Source organism: Phodopus roborovskii, unplaced genomic scaffold (assembly GCF_943737965.1).
Source record: "Phodopus roborovskii unplaced genomic scaffold, PHOROB, whole genome shotgun sequence".
In the NCBI taxonomy this organism is placed as follows: Eukaryota; Metazoa; Chordata; class Mammalia; order Rodentia; family Cricetidae; genus Phodopus; species Phodopus roborovskii.
This window is the reverse complement of record NW_026125264.1, coordinates 1165778-1183445: the sequence shown is the minus strand read 5'-3', so window position 1 is coordinate 1183445 and position 17668 is coordinate 1165778. Positions and strand designations below refer to the sequence as shown.

Here is a 17668-nt window from a genome sequence, read left to right as displayed (position 1 = left end):
CTGAGGAAGGAACAAGGACGCTGTGATTTTCCAAGGCTTCTGAAATGCCAGGGCACCTGTTAACTTTGGGCCATCCCAGCTGGCCAATTTACAATCAGCCCCTACCTCCCACCCAATGCCCCCAGCACCACCTCTTGGGTTGTTTTGGTTTTGGGTTCCTTTGGCTTGTTTGAGTTTGAGTTTGTTTTTTTGGTTTGGGTTTGTTGCTGGTTAGAGACAGGGTCTCTCTATGTAGCTCTGGCTGCTCTGGAACTCACTATGTAGACCAGGCTGGCCTGAATGAACTCAGAGACCTACCTGTCTCTATCTCCCAAGTGCTGGGATTATAGGGGTACATCACTTGTTTCTTTTCTTTTCTTCTTTTAAGAGACAGAATCTTGCTATGTAGCCCAAACTGAATCAAGGTAATCTTCCTGCGTCAGCTTCCTGAGTGCTGGGTTACAGGTATGTGCCACCTCACCCAGGTCCAATTTAGAATCTTTACCAGCCCAGGAATGTGCATTTTGCAAGCAACTTCTTAAGAAATACACTTGTATTTCTAGCATTTAGAGGGCCAAAGCCAAAAGAGCTTAAATCCCAGGACAGCCTGGGCTATATACAGCAAAAATAAATAAATAAGATCTTAAACAAAAAACAAGGAGTTGCTGGGTGGTGGTGGCACAGGCCTTTATTCCCAGCACTCGGGAGGCAGAGGCAGGTGGATCATTGTGAATTTGAAGCCAGCCTGGTCTATAGGACTGTTACACAGAGAAACCCGGTCTTGAAAAACAAAAACCCCCTTGTGCCCATCCCAAGCAATGTGTTAATCTTTGAAAACAAATTACAGTTCCCACGGCTGAGTATAACTGAACACACCTGTAACCCCCGCAGGTAGATGCAGAAAGACCAGGAGTTCTAGACCATCCTTGGCCACATAGGCAGCCGGGGCTACATGTGACCCCGTATTAAAACAAGCATATTGAAGCTCTCAGGGATGGTTTTCAGTTCAGTTTCTTGTCGAAAATGGACACCTAGACCTTGCCTTGGCCACCTCAAGTTTCCCTGAGAGGAAGGCACAAGCGACTAGACAGTACTCTGTAGACTGTGAGGTGTTTGGGAAAATAGCAAGCATGTCTTTCCTTCCCCCTCTCGTGAACAGTTTGTGAAATCACTCATTGCAGATCCTGGAATGTGTCAGAGCTGGGAAGGACCACGAGAGCACATGAGCCTCTTGCTGTACAGATGGGGAAATGAGGCTCATGCAGGGATTGTGCTTGTGAACCCAGCTAGTGACAGAATCCAGCCCACATGGGATCCCCAGCCCTGGGGTCCTCCTGTCCCCACATCTGTGCTGCCCACCACCTGCCCCATGGTAGAGAACCAGAGGACCAGATCTCATTCAACATAACCAAGCCAGACACTGACGGAGGGTGAGAGAGGTTGGCACATTCTCCTTCCAGATGGAGTGCTTCCTTTCTCTGAGCTTTCCTAAGGGACCCATTAACAATGACACTCGCTTTCGAAAAGCCTTCTGCTACTCAATAGTCATTCAACAAACACTTACTGAGCATCTGTTATATATCAAGGATCAAGATGGTTGCTGGAGGGGAATAACATAATATTGTACCATTTTATGATGATTAAACTGAGTTTACCTAGTAGGCTGAAAGGCTTTACTACCCAAGGTTGGAGAGGCCAAGAGCAAGGGCTTTGCAAAATCTCATCCTCCCAAAATGTTCAATGATATAACCTACACAAACTTAAGAGTCACAAGTGCTCAGGAGGTTGCTGTGGGAAGATTACTTGAATCTAGAGATTCAAGGACAGCTGGGCCACAGAGGAAAAAAAAATCTTAAAACCCCATTATAAAGAGGGGGCAGATCTTAGACAAGGTGTTGCACACCTTTAACCCCAACAGTCAGGAGGCAAAGGCAGGTGGATTTCTGTGAATTCAAAGCCAGCCTAGTCTACATAGTGAGTTCTAGGCCAGCCAGAGTTATGTAATGAGACTCTTTCTTAAACAAACAAAACCAAAAAACTCAAGTTCATATCCAAGGTGACAGAGGGATCCTCATTCCCACCAGCCCTCGTGTCCTGAGTAGCAGAAAAGAATATGGGGTGAAGACCAGAGTCCCTCAAAGGTAAATGAGGATAAGACAAGGGCTTTTAAATCTATTAATAAATAGTGGACAGCTGAAAAGGGCCTGAGAGATGGGCCCTGTGGTCCAGAGCCTGAAAGAACCTGATAAGGCTATTCTCAATGTCAGCAGGTCTCCTGAGGCCCACCAGCATCCAAAAACTAATCCATCATCACTGGGCAGCCACTGCAACTGACTTCTCCTTTCAACCTCATAATCCCATAAGTGAAGCTTGCTTATCTTCAGGATGCAGAAAGGAAGAGGCTCAGAGAGGGTCCCTCACAACTCAAGGTCACACAGCAAACTGGGGTGGAAACTTAGCCTGTTTCTCTGCAAAATCCAGTAATGCCCTTGATATTCCCCATTCTCTATTAATGTCCCAGGAACTAGGATCAGGGTTTAATGTGTGATTTCCATAGGATATTAGGGAGGACTCTGGTTTGGCTAGTAGGTGCCTATATCTACCACCATCTCGTCTAAAGGAGTCCATGGAGGTGTTAGCTCCTGGCCCTGTGTCTTCTGCCTAGAGACATCTTACCTTTGGTTCTTTCTGAGATGAACAATGGGCCAGGCAGTGGTGGTGCACACCTTTAATCCCAGCACTAGGAAGGCAGAGGCTGGTAGATCTCTGAGTTTGAGGCCAGCCTAGTCTACAGAGTGAGTTTCAGGACATTCAGAGCTACACAGAGAAACCCTGTCTTGAAAAACAAACAAACGGATGCAGAATGGTATGGCTAGACCTCTCATTCCATACATTCAGATAGACAGACAAAAGCAGGCATCCTGGGCTGTGTGGCCAAGGTTCACCTCATTTACACCATGGATAGCTACGGAACACCTAGTGAGTGGTTGTCATTGTAGGAGCTGGGGAGCCCTGAGAAAAGAGGGTGCATGGAGACACCTGGAGCCTGCAGGCCATGTAAGACTGAAAGATTACTTCCATGGACCTGACAATATGCCTATTAAGAAGTTTGACAGTGACAAGAGATAATTTAAAGCTATTTATTCCACACAAACCTCCCATAAATATACATTCTTAGCTTGAAAAAAAAAAACCTCTTAACATGAGTGTCCCATCATTACAAGGAATGCATAATTAGGAGAAATGTCTCTATGGTGACTTCATGTTATTAAGGGCACAGAGACATCCATTGTTGAATCCTGGCAGAGGGCAGTGGGGAGTTTTGCATCTGCGATTCCTCGTTCCTCTTGAGTGATCCCAGGATGCTACACTGACTGGCAGTTTACTGTCCCTAGAGATGTTCTGTCACCATGCCAGCTCTAGTTGAGTAGGCCCCCCTACCCACTGGAGAGGTAGTCTCATACAAAGGAAACCCTTCAGAGCCAGCAGACCCCAGCTCGTCCTGGCTGGCTGGCAAGGGACAGTGACTTACTTCTGGAAGGGCTGTGCATGCCCCAGCCCTGGAATGTGGGCTAACAGTTCTAAGACGACTGTCAGAGTCAGATGAAGAAACCCAGCAAGGAGATTTCTCGAACTGGCCCCCCAGGATGGTTTACTTTTAAAAATGCAAAGCACCTGGCTTTCTGAGAAAACCAGCAATGGAGTCTGGGGCTTGCCTAGCATGCACAAAACCCTGGGCTCCTTCTCCAGCTCTGCATAAAACTCCTTGTGGTGGTACACACCTGAATCCCAGCACTAGGGAGGGAGAGGCAGAAGGATGAAAAGTGAAGTTATTCTTGGGTATCTAGCAAGTTCAGGGCTAGCCCAGGCTACATGTGACCCTGTCTCAAACAAAAATGAAACAAAAACAAAACCTGTCATAGTTGGCAATACTAACCAGGCCATCAAGGTTATTGTCATATGTGTCCTCACCCCCTACTCCGATCACCATACTCTTTTCCTGGCTTGCCTTGCTCCATGACTGTGACCATACTTGCCCTGAGGTTCCAGGTTCATATGTAGTGCCTTGTGGGACACAGAGTAAATGCCACAATACTGTTGTGGTCACAACTGGTTCCAGCACAGTTTCTCTCCTCTCTCCTCGGCAGGTCATGCAGGATAAGATACAGATATGGGAGTACAGGGAAAGTAGGCATTTCTGGGGTCACTGTGCGGCTCTGGCCATCAGTCAGCCCATATGTTCAGTGTGATAAACTTCTGATGGACCATGCCTGTCCCAGGAGAGAGGGAAACCCATATTGAGTCACTTCATGTTTGCCCTGGCCTCACTGATGAGGTAGGAGATTCTTAGAGCCAATGGCTCTGAGTCTTCATCTGTAAATGGGAGTGATAACATAACGATAATAAGAACAATGTTTCTGATAGGGCTGTTGCCATAGTGAATGAGCTGCTGATGCTTAGAACAGTACCTAATATGTCAAGAGTGCTCAATGCAGTGTCAGCTGCTGTTAAACATGAAGATAAAAGCTGGAAGGTGGTGGCGCACACCTTTGGTACCAGCACTCAGGAGGCAGAGGCAGGTGGATCTCTGAGTTCTAGGCCAGCCTGGTCTACAGAGTGAATTCCAGGACAGCTAGGGCTGTTTCGCAGAGAACAGTCCAGAAAAACTAAACCAAACCAAACCGAAAAAGTATGTACTACTCTTCCAGAGGACCCGAGCTGGGTTCTCAGCACCCACTTAGGTCTGTTCACAGTCCTCTGTAACTCCAGCTCTAGGGGATCTAGGCCTCTATGGACACCTACACACACACACACACACACACACTCAATGGAGACTCAGGCAGTTTCTCTACCGTCTCATTTTGAGTTTTCCACTAAGAAAAAGGAAAAATACTCTTGTTCACCTGGAGAACAGGAGAATTGTTAGAAATAGCCCAGTCCTACCTCTCAAACTCTTTGAGTCGTCACAGACATGCCCAAAGACAGCCAGGGGGAAATATGTTTGGTGGACAATGGAGTGTGGTACTGAGATGAACCCTATTCCACTGATTTTTTTTCTTGGGGGCAGGAGAGAGGCAAAGGGTTTCATGTAGCTGAAGATGATCTTGAGTCCCTGATTCTCTGATCTCTCCACTCCTAAGTGCTAGGATTGTAGGTGTGCACACCATACCTGGGTCCTGAAAGGTTCTCATACTTTAACATCTCTGAAATTCTTTATCTCCCCTCTCCCTTTCTCTCTCCCACTCTCTCTAACACTCACACCCTCCCCCTCCTCTCTTTTGGTGCTGAGAATAGAAAACCCGTGAATGCCAAATGGGAGGCTGTGCTCTGTAACTCAGCTGGACCTCCAACCCCTCTTTTCCTTTTTAGGGAGTCAAAATAATGATGTAGTCTAGATCTTCAATGGCTTCTTAGAGGAGGTGAGCTAGTTTACCTCAAATGCCAGGTGGGGCTGGGAGTGGTTATCAGTGGAGGAGCCCATGCTCACCGTAGGCAGCGCTTTGGTTTCCACCCCTCGTACACACAGGGCAGGGCCCAGCACTGGCCATGGTAAGCCCTCAGGTCACCACAGTGGTCTCCCGCATCAGCACAAGCTGGCCACAAAGGAGCAATCAGCTTCTCTTTTCTTTTTGTAGCTGACACCTGCACTGGGCCCCAGGTTGACAGGCAAATGATGACTGCAGCTATGCAGGAGAGGGGAGGGCAGGGCAGCGGGAGAAAAGGACTTCTTATAATATATTAAGATATTCAGAGGAAGAGCCAGAGCCCTCCAACCTCCCCCCTCGCCCACACACTATTTTTAAGTTAAAAAAAAAAAAAAAAAATCTCCTCTGGAAGCCAGAGTTATATATATGCCAAACAGGCTAGGAAACCCAGCAGGCCTCCTGGGGCTGGCAATGAACCGAAACAGGGGCATTGTGTCCAGGCCACTGGCTGGCTGAGGGGGCATTGTTAGGGCCTGGCCTCGTCTGGGAAGAGGGGGGTGAAGAGGGCAGGGGGAGTGTGTTCCCATGACTCCCTGGGGAGCAATGACAATCGGGGCCAGCTGCGAAGCCTGGCATGCCAGGGGCCTGGTAGGCGGCTGGCCTCAAAAGGGCCATGAAGGGCAGGAGAGGACTGAAGAGGGACAGGGAGGGACACTAGGTCCAGGGGCTATCTCTTGGCTGGAGGCAAACTCGAAGCAGCGAGACATGGGGGTTTATTCACTACACCCTCATCTCTCACCCTCCCTAAGCATTGTGCCAGTCTCCAAGGACACCCCAGATCCACCCACTCTTCCTTCACTAGCTGCGGCCACCTAGCCCTGGTCCAGGATACCCTGAGCTCCTGTGTTCTGTTCTTCAAGCAAAGGTAGAAAAGTCTTTCCCAAAGGTGACTCACATCAATCACACTGCATGCCCTTGCTTAGGCCCTCCGCTCTCCCTAAGCATGTCACGCTCGCCACAGGTGCCCACAGTGATGGTTAGGCTCATCATACCTTTAAGTCATACAAGGGTTTTTTTTTTTTTTTTTTTTTTGGTTTGGATTTTTGTTGTCAATAAAAAAGGGCTCACTATGTAGTTCAGGCCTGTAACTCACTATGTCTTCCAGCCTAGACTCAAGTGTGTAGCTCTGCCTCCTGAGTGTTGGCGTTACAAGTGCGTACCATCACGTCTGAGCTTTTTTAAAAACTTATTTTCTAGCTTACCTGTTGTTTTTGTTCTTCTAGGCAGGATCTTACACTGAGAGGTGATTGTACACACCTTTGATCTCAGCAATTGGGAAGAAGCAGGTGGATCTCTGTGAGTTCAAAGCCAGCTTGGTCTGCAGAGTGAGTTCCAGGAAGCTGGGGCTGTTAACACAGACAACGCCTGTCTCAGAAAAACAAAACCAAAACCAAAACCCTAAAAAAGGAAAAGAAGAAGAGATAGGATCTTGCTATTGGCATTCTCTGGCCTCAAATTTGTGATCCTCCTGCCTGAACTTGATTGAGGTCCTGGGATTATACATACATTTTAAAAGATTTTGTTTGTTTATTTTGTATTTGTATTTTTTGGGATGGTGTCTCATTATGTAATTTGGGCTGGACTGGAACTTGTTATATATTCCAGGTTGGTCTCAAACTCACACAGATCTACCTTCCTAAAGATGTGGGTTACTACTCGATGCCTGGTGATTTATTATTTTTAATTAGAGTATATGTGTTGGGGGTGGTGTGTGTGGCCATAGGTGACCAGAGATGTCAGAAGCATCAGATCCTCTGGAGCTAGAGGTACAAGTGCTTTGTGAATCACCTGATGTTGGCTCTGGGAACAGAACTTGGGTCTTCCGCAGGAACAATATATGCTCCTAACAGCTGAGCCATCTCTCTAGTCCTGAATCCTGAGATTATAGATGTGACAGTCACTGCTAAATTTTATTTAATGCAAAGGAGGAGAAGGGGGAAGAGGAGAGTATATTTTGTTCTACTAAAACCCAGCACTTGGGAGGCAGAAGCATAGGGATGTCTGAATTCAGGGACAGTCTGGTCTAATGAGTTTTTAGATCAATCAGGTTTACATAGTGAGAGCTCATCTCAAAATACCAACAACAATGATAATAAACTAAAATAATAAAGGAATATATATTCATAAGTTATAACTAATTAGGCAAGTGGCAAGTTGTGTACCACCGAGCTACACCCTTGGCCCCAAAAATAATTTTTTGTTTTGTTTTTTTTTTTTTGAGACAGAGTCTCTCTACAGAGCCTTGGCTGTCCTGGAACTCACTATGCAGACCAAGCTGGCCTTGAAATCACAATTTTCCTTTCCTCCCCTGAATACTGAGATTAAAGGTGCCATGACACCTAGCCCCCCAAATATTTTATTGTTAATTTTGTGTATGTCTGGGAGAAGGTGTACCTGTGAGTGTAGGTGCTCATGGCATCAGGTGTGGGTGCTGAGAGGCAAACTTGATCCTCTGCCAGAACAGAGAAAGCTCTCAATCACTAGCCCCTTGGTTTTGGTTTTGGTTTTTGAGATGGCCTTATGTAGTCTAGACTGGCTATCCTGGTTGATTTTGTGTTAACTTGACACAAACTAGAGTTATCTGGAAAGAGGAGCCTCAGTTGAGAAAATGCCTCCATGAGATTGATCTGTGGATATGTCCATTTTCTTGATTAATGATTGATCTGGGAGGGGCCAGTGCCATCTTTGGGCAGGCAGTCCTGGGTATATAAAAAAACAAACTGAGCAAGCTATGGGAAGCAAGCCAGGGGGAGCATTCCTTCAATGGCTTCCCCTTCAGTTTCTGCCTTTCATTCTTGTCTGACTTCCTCTGTGACTGGGTATGACCTAAGTAGTTACTGGATGAAATAAGCACTTTCCTTCCCAAATTGCTTTGGTCATGGTGTTTTATCACTGAAATAAAAATCTAAGATAGTGGCCTCAGATTCACTGTGTGTAATGATCATGGACCCATGATTCACCTTACTTTACCTCCTGAATGCTGAAATTACACGGGCAACAGAAATTGCAGCTCTTCCAGGACCGGGGATGTAGCTCAGATGGGAGACTGTCTTGCAGGTACAAGGGTTCAAACCCCAGCACTGCACACATGAACAAAGGAACTCACAGGTCTGCCTACATGTGCCATACTTGCAGCTTTATCTAAGATACAACTTTGAAGGCATAGTTTTTGATATCCTATAGGTCTTGGGTTTTTTGGTTTGTTTGTTTGTTTGTTTTTGTTTTTTTGCTTTGTTTTATTTTTTGAAGGGAGTGTTTTTAGGTTTTTTGTTTGTTTGTTTTGAGACCGGCCTGCTCTATCTGTCCTGGCTCTACTTACTTGATTGCATGGGTTTTGGAAACAACGCTTGTGACAGGCTCCTACAGATGCCAGAGGAATTCATGACATAAACAAAGCCACTCCAAGAGAAGTATCTAAAGAGCTGATGTGGCCTGGCCCTGGTCCTGACTCTCAGCTGACACCCAGCCCACATGGAGAAGCCTGGAAGAGTGAAGAGAACAAAGACGGGACACTCACGACAGGAGCCAATGCTGTTCGTTCTGCCTGCTTTCTAAGTCACGACTTCCACGGGAGCTCTTGAGCAGAGTCCTGGTGCAAATAACCAGGATCCCTGTGTTTAGAAGCTTTCTTGAACCCACACTCAGAAGAGAGCTCTGCTTCCCTTTGTCCTCTGCCTGGATGTGTTTGGCCTCTTCTGCCTCTGTTTAACTTCAAAACCCTCGCTCCAAAATCCCCTTCAAGGCTGAAGTAACGCATTCTCTCCCTAGGAATCTGAAACGAGACAAGGGAAGGGGGAAACACTTTCCTTTTTATAAATACGATCTAATCTGTCAAAGAAAAAAAGACATCTGAAGCCACAGTTTGTCGTGACACGGTCTTCATTCTGGGAGGCAGGACATGGTGTTCTAGTTTAGGAGAACGGAGGGTTCAAAGCCGGCTTCTTATAAACCAAATGAACTCCTAGAGCGGTAAAAGGGAACAATGGGAAAAGAGAGGCTCTTGCCAGGATCCTTTCTGGAGCCTGGACATGGAGGTCTTAGTGGAAAGCATCAGACACAGGCAGTTTCTTGGCATCTCAGTCTGTACATCGCTGCTCTCACGTGGGCTTGCTTAACGATCTCTAATCTGGGAGTGGAGAAGCAGAAGGGCCCCAAATTAACGTCAGCCTTCCCCTTCACTTGGAAGTCTGAGAGCCTGAGTTTTGGAAACTGTTCCTGGTACGGCCCAGGGTATCTGGGTGGTTCTTTATTATTCATCATAGTATGGCCTGGCTCAAGGTATTGGGAAAGTGGCTCAAAGAATCACTTAAAAACAGATCTTTTTTTTTTTTAATTTTACATGCATGAGACAGAGTGTGTGTGTGTGTGTGTGTGTGTGTGTGTGTGTGTGTGTGTATAGAATAATAAATAAGATTCAGGAAAACATATTTTTCTGACAGAACTTTTATTATTTGAGAATTTCACATCATGCATCCTGATTACAATCACTTCCTGGTCCTTCCCAGGTTCACCCCCATGTGACTTCCTCCCACCAAAGAAAGAATTAGGAGAAATCAAGTCCAGTTTGTGTTGCTTATATACTCAGTGGAGTACGGTCAAATCCCCAGCGGTCAGCCCTTAAAGAAAACTGAGACCTTGCCGGGCAGTGGTGGCGAATGCCTTTAATCCCAGCACTTGGGAGACAGAGGCAGGAGGATCTCTGTGAGTTCGAGGTCAGCCTCGTCTACAGAGTGAGTTCCAGGACAGCCAGGACTACATAGTCTCAATGCCCCCCCCAATAAAACAAACAAACCAACAAACAAACAAAAGCAAAAACTGTATCCTTCCACACCCAAACCACTGACAGAAGTCCTTAATTGTGGAGAGCTACACTTCAGCATCCTTATCTCAATTTATAAGAGTTCTCTTGGTTGGTGTTCTGTCTAGGTTGTTTCTTTTTGGGGCAGGGAGTGGGGGAGGTTGTCACAGAAGCAGTCTACATTCCTCTTTCTCAATTCTGACTCTGCAGTCATCGATACCACTGCAAAAGTAGCTTCCTTGCTCTTTACACTCACTGGAAGCAAACATCATGAACTTCCACGTGATTTCTTGTGGCAGCACGGACCGTGGACATCCACATGGTCTCTGGCATTAAAAAGTGCCACAGACCTCAGCATGGTCCTCTGTGGTAGTACAGACCACAGATACTAACATGGTCCTCTTACACAGCATGGACCACAGATAACATCATAGCCCTTGGTGGCAACACAGGTCAAGGATATCAACATGGCTTCTGGGACAACATGGCCCACATATACCAATATAGTCCCTGGAAGAAAAAATTTTTTTATAGGTATGGGTATGTGTTTTATATGTAGGGGTATTATGTCTGTGTACAGTGTGCATGTAATGCCTGAGAGGGCCAGAAGAGGGTGTCACATGCCCTGGAATTGAAGTGACAGTTGTGTCTATCATGTGAGAGCTAAGAATCAACTTGGGTCCTCTGAAAGACAAGCCAGTGCTTTCGACCACTGGCCATCTCTCCAGCCCCTCAAGGGCTCACTTTATATAGAATATTTCCTTGTTTTCAGGCCAGAGTTTTTTTGTTTCACTGTATAGTGCTCTGGCTGTGTGGAATTCATTCTGTAGACCAGGCTGGTCTCAAACTCACAGACTTCCATCTGCCTCTGCCTCCCAAGTGCTGGGATTAGAGGTGTGTGCCACCACACCTGGCTGGAATATTAATCAGAAATAAGCCAAACACACATATGAGGATCAATGTCAAAAAAGGCAAGGTAAGTGCAACATAAAGGTTTATTTGTAGACAAAGAGAAGCAATAGTACATAGGACACACTAGAAGGCTGTGTAGTTCAGAAAGTGCTAGAAGCCAGGGGTGGGGCAAAGGGGGGAAGGGATGGCTCAGTCGGTTAGGAGCTTGCATATAAGTATGAGGTCCAAAGTCTGGATCTCCAGCATCCATGTATACAACAGGCACAGGAGTGTGTGTCTAATCCCCGCTCTAAGGAGGAGAGGCAGGGAGAAGCCTGGAGTTCACTGGCCAGTTAACCTAGCTGAACCAATCAGAGTGAGAGTGCTGGCGCACGCCTTTGATCCCAGCACGCAGGAGGAGGGGCAAGCAGATCTCCGTGAGTTTGAGGCTGGCCTGATGGGTAGAGTGAGTTCCAGGACAGCCAGGGTTACACAGAGAATCCCCCCAATAAGATGGAGAGCAACTGAGGTAGACACCGAATGTAGCCACACACTGACACACACACACACACACACACACACACACACGCACGCACGCACGCACGCACGCACGCACGCACGCGCAGAGTGGGTAGGTATTCTTATAGCATGTTTCCCTGGTGCTCAGGACTAAATTTAGGCATAGCAGAGAGTCTGACTTTCCTGTTATACAGCTTGATGGTTTGTTTTGTCTGACACAGGGTCATTGTGTAGCCCTGCCCAGCCTGGAACTTCCTATGTAGACCAGGCTGGTCTCCAAACTCACAGGCCTGCCTCTGCCTCCCAAGTACTGGGCTTAAATGAGTGTACTACCTTTGAGTTTTATACTAAGTGGGGTGGGTGCTTTTTGAGACAAGATCTCTCATGTAGTCTGTCTCTGAAAAATGAGGATGACAGGAATGTACAGGAACACACCGCCATGCCTAACTTTGGTTATACAGTGAGTTGCAGGTCAGCCCGAGCTATAGAGTGAGACTGTGTCAAGAAAACCACAAAAAGCCCCAGCAGGATGGTACATACCTGTAATCCCAGCATTCAGGAGGTAGAAGCAGAAGGATCAAGAATTCAGGGTCAGCTTCAGCTGCATATTGAGTTCAAGATTAGCCTGGCCTGGGTTACATGATACCCTGTCTTAAGAAAACAAAACCAAGACTCCCAAAAGGGAGAAAGTTAATTAAAATAGTAAGATAATTTTTTAAGTCTTGTATGTCAGAAGACTCCACACAAACGTAGCAGGCAGTAATTGCAGATTTATCTACTGTGCTGTTTCAGGAAGTCCCATCCAGGAATGGTAGTAGCTCCCCCCTGTGTGCCAAAGGCCCTTTGGCATTTCCTACATATAGATCATAAAAATGGAGGCTTAGCTAGGAAAGCGTGAAGCTGGGCTCTTCCCAAAGCTGCTGAAGACAGGATCTGCTCCTCTCTGTGGGGACTACCCCGCCTTCCTCCCTGGAGTGTGCAGTTGGAGGCACCAGATGCTCTGGCAAGATCCAGAGAGATGCCATCTGCGAGGGAAGCCTATTCTTAGAGAGCAGAGCCAGTCGGTGGTGGAGCCGGCCACCCCCCCACAGCAGAGGGGGGATGTCAGGGCAGGAGGCCAAGGCTGGCTGGGGAGAAGGGCAGGCTAAACACAGGGCACACTTATTTCTTACAACCAGCTTCCTCCCACATTTGTTCTATTGGAAATAAGAGCAATGTTTATTGAATGTTCACTTATATGTATCACTTAATCCCTCCAGACACCACAAGGTGGGTGTCATCACAACGCCTCTTTACAGATGAAGCACAGATGGCTACGTCACTAATAATAAGGCAGGCATCAAGCCCATGCATGCTGGTTCCAAAGCCCTTGTCTCTTGCAACCATGTATACTGCCACTCAGCCTGGCAGTGGCCAATTTTAGTTTGGGTTTCCCGATTTCAGTGCAAGTGGTCTAAATGAGGAGTGGTCCCAGGATGCAAAGGCTGAAGCATGAGGCACAGTGTTTCCGTGAGCATCTGAAGCCCAATGCTTCTGGAGCTCTAGCAAGCAAGGCAGAGTATATGGAGGGTATCTCCTCCAAGGGCTGGGAGATGCTCGTGATGGTTCTTCTCAGCGCTGGGTTAATGCTGTTCAAGGGGCATGTCAATCCCCAAAGCTTCATGCCTGCTGCAGAGAGGCAAAGCAGGCACTGGTGGTGGGAGGTCCTCAGACAGGGAGATACAGGAGTGTGGCAACTGGAGAAGTCTGGTGTATACATAGAATGGCAGGGCTCCCCAACGCCTGCTATAATAAACCTGCCTGGCAATGGTCGGCCTCCCTAAGGTCTTGAGTTTGCTCATCGAACACAGTAAGAAGCTCTTCTTGCAGTGAGCTGCAGCTGAAAGTACTGGGAAGTCTGACAAAAGCCGCCTCCACCACCACAGAGATACCTAGGATAATGATGCTTGGTCCTGCTGTTCACCACTCCCTCAGCACTCAGGCTGGGCTCATAGCACAGCACCTTCAGCATGGGAACTTGTAGGCTATTCAGTCTCTTGTAACCATTCCTCACCCCTGGATCAGAATCTGTATTGTGTCCATTTGTTGTTTTTGAGACAGAGTCTCATGTGGGCCAGGCTGGTTCCCAACTTGCTATGTAGCAGAGTGTTACCTTGAACTCCCATTCTCTTGCCTCCGCTTCCCAGGTGCTGTGACTATAGGTGTGTATGCCCATGCCCGGCCATAATCTACACACTAACAAGCTCTCCAGTGACTTGTGTAGATTTCTACCAGTCATTTCAAACACATAAACACACAGTGGGGGGAGGGCACATTAAAGTAATGTATTGCACTAAACCAAGGGTCTCAGACTGGCAGCCTCTGGACGAGGCTTTTCTGAGAGTTGTTTTGTTTTAAAAATTCTGCCTGCCACACAACTCTCCAGGTCACTGTGGCCCATTTCCCCTATGCATAGCACCTCATGAACTTCCATTTAGGGTTCTGAATTTATGGCTGAGCTTGAAGTGCCTGGAAGCCTAGTCTGCCAATTTACCAAGGACACTTCTTCTAGAGAACTACCCAGGCATTCATGTAAGCAGGAATCAAGATAACTAAAAATGTCTGTCCCTGAGGAAGATTTATGCTGCTACATGAAAGTAGTTGTTTGTGTGCATTCTGAGAACACAAAAGGCAGTTGTGTTTCACAAAGTAGTTCCTGTGGTCGATAAACATATACTCGTTTTTTGATCCAACAAGAAGTCAGGTTTTTTTTTCCCCATGGAAAGGAAAACTACAAATTTTGATATTACTAAAAGGAAAAACAAAGATCTTAAGTTTGTATTTGATGCTGTTTTTGATGAAATCTCAACTCAAATGCAAGTTTTTGAGCATACTTCTAAACCAATTCTTCATAGTTTTTTGGAATGGATATAATTGCACTGTACTTGCATATGGCGCCTCAGGAGCTGGGAAGACACACACAACGCTAGGATCAGCTGCTGTACCTGGACTAACGTACCTAACAATGTCGGACCTTTTTAAATCCATAGATGAGTTTAAAGAAGAGAAAGTGTGTAGTACTGATGTTTCTTATTTGGAGATAAGTAATGAACAGATTCGTGACCTCTTGATAAATTCAGGGCCACTTGTTGTTGCCCCAAAAGGAGAGGTTGTTCAGGGTCTCACTTTATACCAGCCCAAATCCTCAGAGGAAATATTACAGCTAATAGACAATGGGAACAAAAATAGGACCCAGCATCCCACCAAAATGAATGCTCCATCTTCTCGTTCCCATGCTGTTTCCCAGATTTATTTACGACTGCGGGACAAAACAGCAAGCATCAATCAAAATGTCCGTGTAGCCAAAATGTCACTCATTGACCTGGCAGGATCTGAGCAGGCCAGAACTTCTGGTGCTAAAGGGACACAGTTTATAGAAGGCACAAATATTAATAAATCCCGCCTAGCCCTTGGGAATGTCACCAATGCCTTAGCAGATACAAAGAGAAGGAATCAGCATGTTCCTTACAGAAATAGTAAGCTTACTCGCTTGTTGAAGGATTCTCTTGTAGGAAACTGTCAGACTATAATGACAGCTGCTGTTAGTCCTTCCTCTTTGTTCAACGACGACACATATGACACTCTTAAGTATGCTAATTGTGTAAAATTAGCAAATCTTCTTTGAAGAGCAATGTCCTTAATGTCAACATTTACATATCTCAATATGTAAAGATCTGTAATGTGCAGAAAGCAGAGATTTTAATGTTGAAAGAAAAACTAAAAGCCTATGAAGAACGGAAAGCCTTGACAGTGCAAAATCAATACATTCAAACACTCAAGACAAAGAAATGAAAAGAAATTCAGAAATGCTTGTTCCAGAATCAAGAGGGAAATCAGGCAGGAATATCTAAAGTTAGAAATGTTCTTAAAGAGAATGAACTCAAGTCATTCTATCAGCAACAGTAGCATCACCAAATAGAGATGATGTTTTCAGAAGACAAAGTAGAAAAGGCCACTTGCAAATGAGATCACAGACTTCAAAGGTTGAAAACTGTTCACTGTTTCCTAGAGAAAAAGAAGGAAGAGGGGTTGAAACAATTTGATGAGAATACTAATTGGCTTCATCGAGTGGAAAGTGAAATGAGGCTCTTAGGTCAAAATAGTGACATCCCAGAGCTACTCAATAAAGATCTTTACTGTCACCAATTTCACCTCCAGACCAAAGACCTCAGAGCTTGTCTCCAAGAGCAGCAGCTCAGTCAGACTGAGGCACTATTGAATGCTTTACTTCCAGCCCCAAGAAAAAAGTATTGCATGTCAGAAGGAACTAACCTGTCCTATGTTGCTTTTGATTATGACTTCAAAGATATTGAGCATTTGATAGAAAGGAAGAAGGTGATGGCTGACCAAACTACCAAACATTCAAACCAAAGTGATCCAGGGATTTCTCTTCTTATGACCTTACCTCAGCTCGAACCAATTCAGTCTGTTCCTTGTTGCATGTCCTCAAATGAACCTGACTTGCTTAACATTACTCCAGAAATTAATACTGTCTTCCTCGAAAGTAAAGCATACTGAGAAGTCCCTGCTGTCTGAAAGTACACAGCTCAACGATTCTTCCAGCAAAGAACCCCAGAGGACTGCAGAAGACCTCTTCAAAACCCATCCCCAGCCTTAATAAGACCTTCATCACATACTACAAATAATCAATGATTCTCTGGAAACACTGTGTGAAGTAGTATAAACAGGATTTGACCTCTACACTTACTATATGTAATGCCATCAGGAGCTTGAAAAATAAATTTCCTGAATAGGAATCACTACCAAACACCAAAGCTAGTTTACACAGGTTTGAATCTTCCTGGTTCTCAAGGAAGGACTCTAGGCCTGTGTCAACAAGCATACCATCCTATATGGCAATGAAAAGAGGAAAAGGAAACTAATAAGTTCTATGTCAAATGCTTCATTACAATCTGAAGAAAATTATGGATTTGCCAAACGCATTCGACAGGATAATTCAAGTGATAAGCTCTTTCAAGGAAACAGACTAACAATAGCACCAGCAAAATAAATTCAACCATGCTTAGAAAATTTAGAAGAATTGGGCATTGGTGGTGCACCCTTTAATCCCAGCACTCGGGAGGCAGAGGCAGGTAGATCTCTGTGAGTGTGAGTTAGAGACCAGCCTAGTCTACAGAGCTAGTTCCAGGACAGGCTCCAAAACATCCAAAGCAATACAGAGAAACCCTGTCACAAAGAAAGAAAGAAAAAAAGAAAGGAAGAAAGAAAAGAAAGAAAAAGAAAATTTAGAAGAAACACTTGTAAAGAAAAATAAACTATCTACTGTCTATGTCCTTTGCCTGGTATTTGTCCCTGCAGAAATGTATTTCAAGTCTCTGAACAAAGGTCATCTAAAACTGTTCACTAAAATATTTTCATCAAGCAAAATGAAACTTCTTTTGTATTTTAAAATTAAATATAAAATTACAACAGGTTATGTTTCCCATTTCTCAGATCCTTGTTACTCTCGAAAATCTCTAAGCATGATGTCAGTTTAGTTTTACTTTACCACAGCTTGATTAGGACATTTTAGAAAAAATCGTGAAACAAATTACCCTTATCATTTTCAAAGGCAAGGAGACTTTAGAAGTCATAAAATTAAGGTCAAGATGTATTTTCTTTTCTGTAGCCTGTTAATATATTGTTTTATTCATTCTTGTGATTTTACTTTTTGATGTAAAAATGTAGATATGTATCTATAACATTGTAAATATTATTTAAGTATCTGTCATAAATAAAATACTAATATTTTATTACTTGATATATTAAAAATGTAGATTTAAAAAAAAAGAACTTCCATTTATGCCACTAAGAGCTCCTGTATGCACCTAGGTTGGTTTCAAATACCGTATCCTATACCTAATGATTGCAAAGCATGGTTAAGTTTTCTAGATTCCAAGCAAGGCACTACAAACAAAACAAAACAAAAAAAACCAAAACCAAAACCAAAACCATG

General features: G+C 45.0%; 1 pseudogene; it reads left to right on the top strand.

The window, feature by feature from the left end:
• The first annotated feature begins 14270 nt into the window (after positions 1 to 14270).
• On the top strand, positions 14271 to 16779 carry LOC127228915 (kinesin-like protein KIF18A; annotated as a pseudogene).
• Positions 16780 to 17668: the final 889 nt, after the last annotated feature.